This window comes from Pinus tabuliformis, chromosome 5_1 (assembly GCF_031772625.1).
Source record: "Pinus tabuliformis cultivar Carrire ecotype Pingquan chromosome 5_1, CPIR1, whole genome shotgun sequence".
NCBI lineage: Eukaryota > Viridiplantae > Streptophyta > Pinopsida > Pinales > Pinaceae > Pinus > Pinus tabuliformis.
The window spans coordinates 89,006,089-89,016,061 of NC_142305.1; positions in this window are offsets into that span (position 1 = coordinate 89,006,089).

Genomic DNA, 9,973 nt, shown 5'->3' on the forward strand with positions numbered 1-9,973 from the left:
GGAGTTGCAATTGGTTGAGGAATACCAACTTCCAATAAAAGCCCACTCCAAGAAGTAAGAATCATAAGACAAGATTAGATGCAAATGCAGAGGGCACAAAGAAGAAGAGTGGACAGTAGCAACATCAATGATCCATAAGAGTCGTTAGAAGAAGAAGAAGTTGATGTTGATGTTGAAGAAGAGACTCCACAAGATAAAATGATCAATATGATCACACGATTAAGTAGCAAATCGAGGTTGGAGGTACCCTTGTACGAGGGAAAGAAATGATCCAAAAGAGTCCTTAGAAGAAGAATAAGCTGATGTTGAAGAAGAGACTCCACAAGATAAAATGATCAAGCTGGTTGCAGGATTGAGTAGCAAAACAAGGTTGGACCCATGTATGAGGGAAATTTAAAAGTTGAAGAGTTGATCGATGGATCGATGCCATAGACAAATATATCAAATATGAGAATGTAGTCGAGGAGAAGAAGGTGAAATTTGCATTGACTAGATTGAAGGGGCATGCTTCACATGAAAGCAGAGAAAAGAAATAAAGGTGAGAAGAAGATTACCAGTTGGGATCAGATGGTAGAAAAATTCAAAGGTAAATTTATACCCCAAGATTACGAACTAAATCCCTTTAGACAAATGCAAAACCTTCAGCAAAAATCAATGTTTGTAAAATAATATGTAGAAGAATTTTACAAGTTAAGAATAAGGGTTGGTCATGTAGAAGAAGGTATTGAAAAAATAACTAGATATATTAATGGTTTAATATATGAAATCCAAGATGAGTTGAACATTTTACTTTTAAGATATACTGAAGAAGCATATCAGGTAGCTCTCAAGGTGGAAGAGAAACTTGAAAGGAAACAAATCCAGAGAGAAAATGGGCAAAGTACAATGGGAAGTAGAGGATAGACAAGCAATCAAGGAATATTTTCAAATCACACAGAGGAAGGACGCAATTCCCATCAATCAAACAATCATCAGGAAGAGGAGATTTCAAAGAAAGAAGATCATATCAAAAAGTTATAAGATGAAGCTTGGTTGTTAGATGTTACACATGTAATAAAATTGGTCATAAATCTAATTAATTTCTATAGAACACTTCCAAAATATTGGAAGCGTTCGCATTACACAAACATATGAAAAAAGTGAGAAGTCTTCCCTGCATGAGAATGCACTAGAAGTTGGAGAATTTTCACTTATAAAAAGATTCATGTTGAAACTTGTTAAGTAGATTAAGGAGCCTCTGCAAAGAGAAACATTATTCATAACCACATGTAAATCAAAAGGTAAATATTGTGAAGTTGTTATTGAGAGTGGAAGTACTAACAATTTGATCTCTACAAAGATGGTAGAAAAATTAAACCTCAATATGACAATGCATATTACTCCATACAAAGTGTTCTAGTTGCTGAAAGGACACAAGATCCTGATAAACAAATAATGTGAATTAGAATTCCAAATTGGATGCTACAAAGATAAAGTACTTTGTGACATCATGCCTATGGATGTATGTCATGTTTTGTTAGGCAGACCCTCAAAATATGAAAAGAAAGAAATGCATGATGGGAGGAGAAACACATACACCTTTTGAAAAGGACGATGAGAAATACACCTTAAAGGATGAAGGTGCAACAACAAAGATTAGTAGTCAAGTGCTAATGATGAATGGGAAGGAGTTTTTGAAATAGGAAACATAAGGGGAAACAAAATATATATTGCTTGATCTGACAAAGACCCTTGTTGAGGTAATTTATTTGCTTTTGGAAAATTAGAGTTTGTCAAATGAACATGATAATATGATGACTAATGAATTTTCTGATGAAGTTTTGATGAGAGCAGAGATAGATCGTCCAATGGTAGTTCTTGTAGAAGAGATTTTTCAAAAAGAGATTATTATGGAAGGAATAGTGAAGAAATTGTCATGTGTGAATAACATGAAGATAAAGAGCAAGAGGTTGTCTTGAGATACAATTAGAGGTTTTTGTGTGAAAAACCTCAAATTGATCTTGAAAATAAAGATTGTTGAACAAGTGATAGAGATACGATTCCATGAGGTGTAAAATGAGATAGTGAAGCATATATATTTCAAAGAAAGGAAGGAAGGACAAAGGAATATGAAGACAACTTTCTTTCAAGTTATCTTGGTAGTTACATACGTGGTAGTGATTTTGATGGCTGAGGATGGGCTTCAAAATCCTAATGAACAAATTATTTTCCTTAACATGTTTGCTTCATGTGCAAGTAAAATAAAAGAAGACATGAAAAATTGAAGTTGAAGATAAAATATGAGGAAATATCTCATGAAAATATGTTAGTTATGCAAACAATATTATTATGTTTAAGTTACCCAAATTCAACAAGAAGTCAAGGTTCCAAATCAGAACATTACAGTACATTTAAGAGGCAAACCAAATCTACATCAAATAGACAAACCTTGGAATCCAGGAGGAAAATAATTGAAAAGAATAACTTATGCACCCGAATTAATTTGGATCTCTGAATGAAGGTAAACATAATGAAGAGTTTATGGACAAGAGTTCACAAAGAATGTTGTTCCTAGGGATTTTGATGCAAGAGCATCTTCTCTTATGAAAAAATATATGTATTTAATTTTTCCTAAGACTATGGAAAATCTTGAAAATAGTAGATTATATAAAATTCTAGAAAATAAATGTAATCAAAACTAATTTTATTTGTTTAGTACATAGTTAGGATAGATGCCTTAGTTTGAGAGTATTCCCCTCAACTTCCTCTAAATATGTAGGAGAGAGATTATCTCTTGAAAATTCTAGATTTTCCTTCACCAATAATAAATAAGGATGTAATTCATTTCTTGGGCAAGTAAGGAAAGTTTCGAGCTTCAATATTGAATAAAATTTTGTTTTTTTGTGAGAAATTGCTGGAGTTATGTCTAAGTTTGTTTTAAAATGAGAATTCTAGTTCTCTTTTCCATCACCTTGGTATCCAATTTCGTCAGTTGGAGTTGGACTTCATAAATGTTAAGGATAATTTATAACCGAGCTTCAAATCATTCCACTAACACTTTTTCCATGATTATTTTGATTTTCCAATACAAGCTTATAGTTTGGAAGTATTTGGTTTTCTTGGTGTGAGCATTCCTTATATTAGTAATCCAATGTCCCACATTTTCCTCCACCTCTGCATCAGGAATAAAATGTCATTCCACTGAGCCTCCTACTTGACATTGTTGATTTTTCTACAAGCTGTAGGTAGATAATTCTTCTAGTAAGCAGTTTTAGACCTCTGCACTCCCAATTAAGCTCTTGTAAGATGATGCTACCTTTTGCCACAATGAACTCAATGACCCGAGGAGGAGCTAGATCTCAACGTGAGTAACACTAGGTGGAAGACAAGAGAACATGAGATTAGAGAGAGTCAAGATGATGGGGGAAGTGCGACATCCACTCTTTTTGAGACAATAGTGAGTTTGAAAGGGAGAAAGGATTGGGAGCACTTGTGGAGAATTGAGGAGGCAAATAAAAAACCAAAAGGAGTGTAGAAAAAAATGAAGGAAATGAAAAAAGATATTTATCCTAACTTTTGAAGAATCCTCTACACAAAAAATGATAGTAACCAGAAAGAATAGACAAATCCAAAATAGACAAGAAAATAGTTGTTGATCCCATATTAGAAAAGATACCACAGAATCACTGATTTTAAAACACCCAACTCATCACCTGACGTTGTTTCCATTCTTGAAGGGCTACCTAAGAAATCCAAAAGTGCAATATGCTTTGGAGTGAGAGGAAAGAGTCACATCCTCACCATGGACTAGAGTGAGTGTGTGTAACACCCTCCTCCCACATTTACCCAAGTTAACTGGTCTGCTAGGGTAAATATGTGATGAGAGGCCACTATGATTTGATTCAACTCCCTATGTATAGTTAAGGAAGTGGATCCGACAGAACACAACCAATCTGACCTTCTACACATGCTATAGAACCCTCAAGAGCCAACGAACGCTTCCAGGTGATCAACCCTTGAGACAACTTAGCATTTGATTGACCTAGAGCCTCAGTCACTCCCATGACATGGGCATGCATGTGACTGGGACCCTCCAGTTTCTCCCACAACAAGGGCATGCCAACAACTGGGACTTTTTCAACTAGTTTAGATCTAATGACCTCAGATCTTGTGCCACTTTTTTAGGGCTAGGTCTCAGGCCATTGCCCAGAACTTCATGAAACTTCCAAAAATGAGAAAAAAAAAAAAAATGATACTAATGCAAATACTTGCACAAAGAATTGATTGGACCCCTACTAGCCATGATAGGAATTTCGTTAAACATGTCACAAATATGCAGTCTATAGGTCATAACAACAGATCTGAGCATATGGGTCTCATACTTATTTGAGAATCACTAAGAAGAATTGATGCCATATCACATTAGCTGCATTACCATATATTAGGTCAAATATTCATTGTTAATTCATTTACAAATCAAAACATGATGAGACCCATACATCATTAGTGTCATAAAACATACTCATAACCAACATATAACCAACATAAATAACAAGGATATAACAGCCATAAAAACCACATATAAACAAGTATATTTACCCATCAGATACAAGAGGAAGGAAGCTCTTATTAACATATGCAAAATGAAACCAGGTTTGGGACTTCCATGAACCACCCGACCATAAATTGGGCTGAACCAAATCTATCTTTCAACCAATCACCCCTGTGCCATATTCCAAGCATGAATGCGGGATCTCATGAAACAAATCTAACAAAACTGAAACAAGGTTTCTAGAGGCCAAACCACCTCAACCCTCAACCAATGATTTCACCTCATAGTCGGACATCACTAACCATCACTAGATTGGTCTCCACTGATCTGTAGTTGAATGTTAGTTTTTCTATGCTAATTTCAACTTCATATTTATAAACTAATGCGTGAGAATTGCTTCATGTGCATAGGTTCCCTTATGGTGTTTGTGAATCAAAACAAGTAAATTTATGTCAAGTTTTATGTTAAAATCATGAGCAGAATAGCATGAAAGACAAGTGCTAAACAACATCAAGTAAATGTACAACAAACAATCAAGAAAAATAGTTAACACAATGTTTTGATAAAGGATTTCACCCCTCTTGGGCTACATCTCCTTGGTCCAGCTTCCATGGCTTGAGCCTCTGTATTTGCTCAAAATGGAAAAAAGTACAGTTTAAAATACTCTACATCTCTTGAAACCTTCTTCAATGGACTTAGAGCATCCAAAAACCCTAAAAATGACTCTCTAAGCTCTACAATTGGACTCTGGCTGATCTAGGCTTGACCTCCTCTCCTGGTGGCCCTAGGCTTCATTAAACTTCAACGTGGAAAAATCACGTACAACAATGCCTCTCTTCCTCTGCAACCTATTCCATTGTGTTAAGAGCCTCCAAATCGTCTAGTAACACCTTTTTCTGATCTCCATTTTGTTGAATTTTTCCCAAGTTATGAGAGAAACAGTTTTGTCCTAGTAAATCTCCACTAAAACTGGAGGAACTCCAGTTATCTCCGCTAATTTTGGAGTTAGGGCTGAATTTGGTGGCACCTCCAAAACACCACCAAATTAACCGCAAGCTTAACTTGTGGATTAATTAATGTTAAGTGTGGTTAATTAAGCACTAATCGTTCTTAACCCAAATTCCGTGCGGTTACCTAATCATAACCCTGACAGTCTCACAATGGAGGTCACATGTCGTGGCTAGTGCAAATTCTGTGTAGTTAACTAACCATTGACCTGGTGGTTTGAGTGGATCAGTTACATGGTAGCAGTTATGTCACGGTTGTGGTCTTTGTAGCCGCTTGATGTTAACTGTAACTGTGACCGTTAGATGTTAAGGTGTTCACATGGAGGGGGCTGGCTCCCTCCTAACCCCCAATTTGCATACGGTTACACTTTAAATATACGTGGAGAACTTATAGGTTAAGAAACAAGCGATAGGGGAGATAGTTATGTCACAGGCACTGTGGAGAGGAGGTCGCGAGTTCGAACCCTGGCGCCTCCATAAAAATTTTGATGCGTGCACCAATATGCCAACAGTCCTTTGGGGAGGGACACGTGGCGGCCTCTGGGCTTGCCACTTTTCCCCTCCTCATTGGACCACCTTCAACCAATGAAAACACGCCACGTACCAAACCTGATAACCAATCACAACGTGACACTTGTTGCAACCTTACTGGATGTTGACGTCCATTGATCCTACCTAGTCACCTGCCACGTCAACAGTACAGACTGCTGACTGTGCAATGACTGGGCATTTTTTTTGCAAAATTTCTTATGTTTGGCAAAGCGGTCAACGGGCTCTATCTTCCTCATACGAACTCTGTTTTGAATGAAACGAGCTGCGTTGGGATCGTTTTTCTGAGATGGATGCGGTCGTTCAGGTTTCGAGCAATTTTGAGCACTTTGATTTTTGAGCTAATTCTTGCCCCTAATCTAGATTCTGATCACTCCTTCCCACTGACAAGATTTTGGACCCACAAAAGTTAGTTATTTGATGAGAATTGAATACTCTTCTCTTTCCCAAGTTATATCAACTAGTTATACTTGAAAAGTCTCCATGACAACCACTTGAGTACACTCACATGTCTTGCATTGCAAATGGCTATGTCCCTCAACCACTATTCTCCTTTTGTTGTTGACCCAATCCAACACTTGCTGGAAACTTTTTGGTTAAAAAATACCTTTGCTGTACCACATTGATCCTTCAGAGCTTGGAAAACTGATACAATCTGATAGCCTTCCCATTGAGAATCTTGGCGTCAACACATACAACGGTCTACAATGGCTGCAAATTTTTGGCATCTCGTCCACTTTCGCTTCTTGCCTCTATCATCCTCCAGTTCAACGTGGTACTCATGTACTGATTTGAGAATGAAGGATAAGCATGAGAATCTTGCTCAGTAGCGGACCTTCCAAAATCCTATGACATGTCACAAATACAACCATTAAATGGAAAAACATATTATGCAAGAAATGCAAATCGACGACCTCTTCTTTTTCTCTTTCAAAGCAACTATTATCACATCATGTAACATTGCCATGTACTCTTGCATCTTGGTGTACAAACCATCGACTAACACAAGTCGACAAAACATCATCTTCAAGCAACTGACTTGACTTGAGAGCCAAACATAAGCATGTACAACAACTTGATGATTCTTTGCATAAACAACAAGAATTTCACATCTCATGCAATAATCCGTCAACATCTCCCTTTCATATTTGGAGATAAAATCAACTCTTCCAAGTCAATATGACATACATGTGACAAAAATCGACACAAGTCGACACTCATGCATGTATCCAAACACAATGAAACTAGAAACGAATCAAATTTTCACACACACAAAAACTCTCATGTATGTGTACAATTCTTCAACTCTCCCACAAGTACAATCACAAGTACAATAAGCCCAAAAGCATGTATGGGTACATAAGATCTGAATTGACAAATTTGCTGCAAATGAAGTGAGTAACATACCCCACTTTCACACACCTTCCTGGTGAAAATATGCAACATCAAGAATACATTAAAAAAAATGCATTCACATACAAACTTGTAATTACAAATTGCCTTCTTTGCTGCATTTAAGTGAGTCAAACAAAATTCCACTTTCAACATCTTGCATCATACAAGTTTCAACATACTTTCAATAGAAAAGTAATGCATTCATAAGGCAAAGAAATGCATTTTTAAGGAAAAGAATTGCATCTATCAACAAAAGAAATGCAAGCCTTATTTGGATAAGAAATCAAACCACCTCTTACCAAACCATTTCCATGGCGCTTCTTTCAGCTGCACATCATCTTGACCCACATCAATTATGGAATCTCCTTTTCCATTCTTGCCAAAGTCTCTCTCTACCTTCTTCAAATGTCGTGGATGAGTTGTTGGATACAAAGTCCAACATTTGTCTATAAGATGGCCTTGCTTATGGCAATGAGAGAAAAATAATTGCATCTTCTTAGCAACATGGTTTCCATTATCCAATGGACCTCTGGTTTTCTGTCTCTTTTGTTTTGAAATTTTCTTGTGTATGGCTATCCTCTTCCAACACCTCGAAACAATATGGTTATTCAAACCACAAAAATAACATGTAATACATATCCTAATCTTATGTGAATATTTACCATGTTTATCATAATCAAAAGAAACTTGATTAAAGGCAGATTTATGCCTTGCACATTCACCTTTGTCGCCTTCTTGAGGAGGTGAATTTGATGAGGTAGTGGCTATCTTCAGAATACTAACAATGGTTTCAATGACCTTAGAGCTTTCATCATCCTCTTGTTTTCCCTTTCCACTAGTTGCATGCTTATGAGCATCTTCTTGCAAAGTGGGTATAAAACTTTTGCATTCCTCATGAAAACAAACTTCACAAGCTTGAGGGTATGAACATGTAATGGAATTCCCTATTGAAACACCTTCATGTGCCTCCTTGGATTTGGAGCATTCTCCATCATGTTGTCCATAACCAAGACCCAAATACCTGGGCCTTTCCTCAACAACAATTGGTTCAACTATGCCTTGTGCATGTTTGCCTAACCCTCTACCTTCATAGCCCATCTTCATCAATAATTTAGACCCTATTCCTCTAGTGTGTATTTCAAAAGAACCAAAAGATTCATTTTGAGAGGAAATTGAAGATAAAATTGAATTGCATACCCATGTTTATGCACATACTTGGATAGGGTTTCCTTGGCATCATGGAGCAAAATCTCCATCTCATGCATCTTTTCAAGAAGCTTTTGCTTCTCCTCCTTCATGGCTATCAAAACCTCTTGAAGTATAGTGTTCTCCTTCCTATCTTCAATCATCTCTTGTACCATATCTCTTATGATGAAAAACTCTTGCAACATCTCCTCATCAAAGAATCTTACTAAGGAAGAGAGGTTAAAGACATCACTTGTTGAAGCTACCATCACATAAACTTGAACAGTGTTAATTCTCCTTGCACAAATCTCAAGCAATCAAGAAAATAAACCTGCCTCTGATACCACTTGATCTGTAGCTGAATGTTAGTTTTGCTGTGCTAATTTCAACTTCAGAATTATAAACTAATGCTTGAAAATTGCTTCATGTGCATAGGTTCCCTTATGGTGTTTGTGAATCAAAACCAGTAAATTTATGTCAAGTTTGATGTTAAAATCATGAGCAGAATAGCATGAAAGGCAAGTGCTAAAAAACAACAAGTAAATGCACAACAAACCATCAAGAAAAACACTTAACACAATGTTTTGATAAAGGAGTTCACCCCTCCTAGGCTACATCTCCTTGGTCTAGCTTCCATGGCTTGAGCTTTTGTATTTGCTCAAAATGGAAAAAGGTACAGTTTAAAATGCTCTATAGCTCCTGAAACCCACTTCAATGGATTCAGAGCATCCAAAAATCCCAAAGGTGACTCTCCAAGCTCTGTAATTGGACTCTGGATGATCTAGGCTTGACCTCCTCTCTTGGTGGCCCTCGGCGTCATTAAACTTCAACGTGAAAAAATCACATACAAAAGTGCCTCTTTGCCTCTGCAACCTATTCCATTGTGTTTAGAGCCTCCAAATCATCTAGGAACACCTTTTTCTGATCGATTTTTTCCCAAGTTATGAGAGAAACAGTTTTCTCCTAGTAAACCTCCACTAAAACTGGAGGAAGTCGAGTTAGCTCTGCTAATTTTGGAGTTAGGGTCGAATTTGGTGGCACCTCCAAAACACCACCGAATTAACTACAAGTTTAAATAGTGGATTAATTAATGTTAAGTGTGGTTAATTAAGTACTAATCATACTTAACCCAAATCCCGCGTGGTTATCCAACTATAACCCTAACGGTCTCGCAATGGAGGTCACATGTCGTGGCTACAACAAATTCCGCGCAGTTAAATAACCGTTGACCTGATAGTTTGAGTGGAGCGGTTACATGGTGGCAGTTATGTCATGGTTGTGGTCTTCATAGCTGCTGAATGTTAAC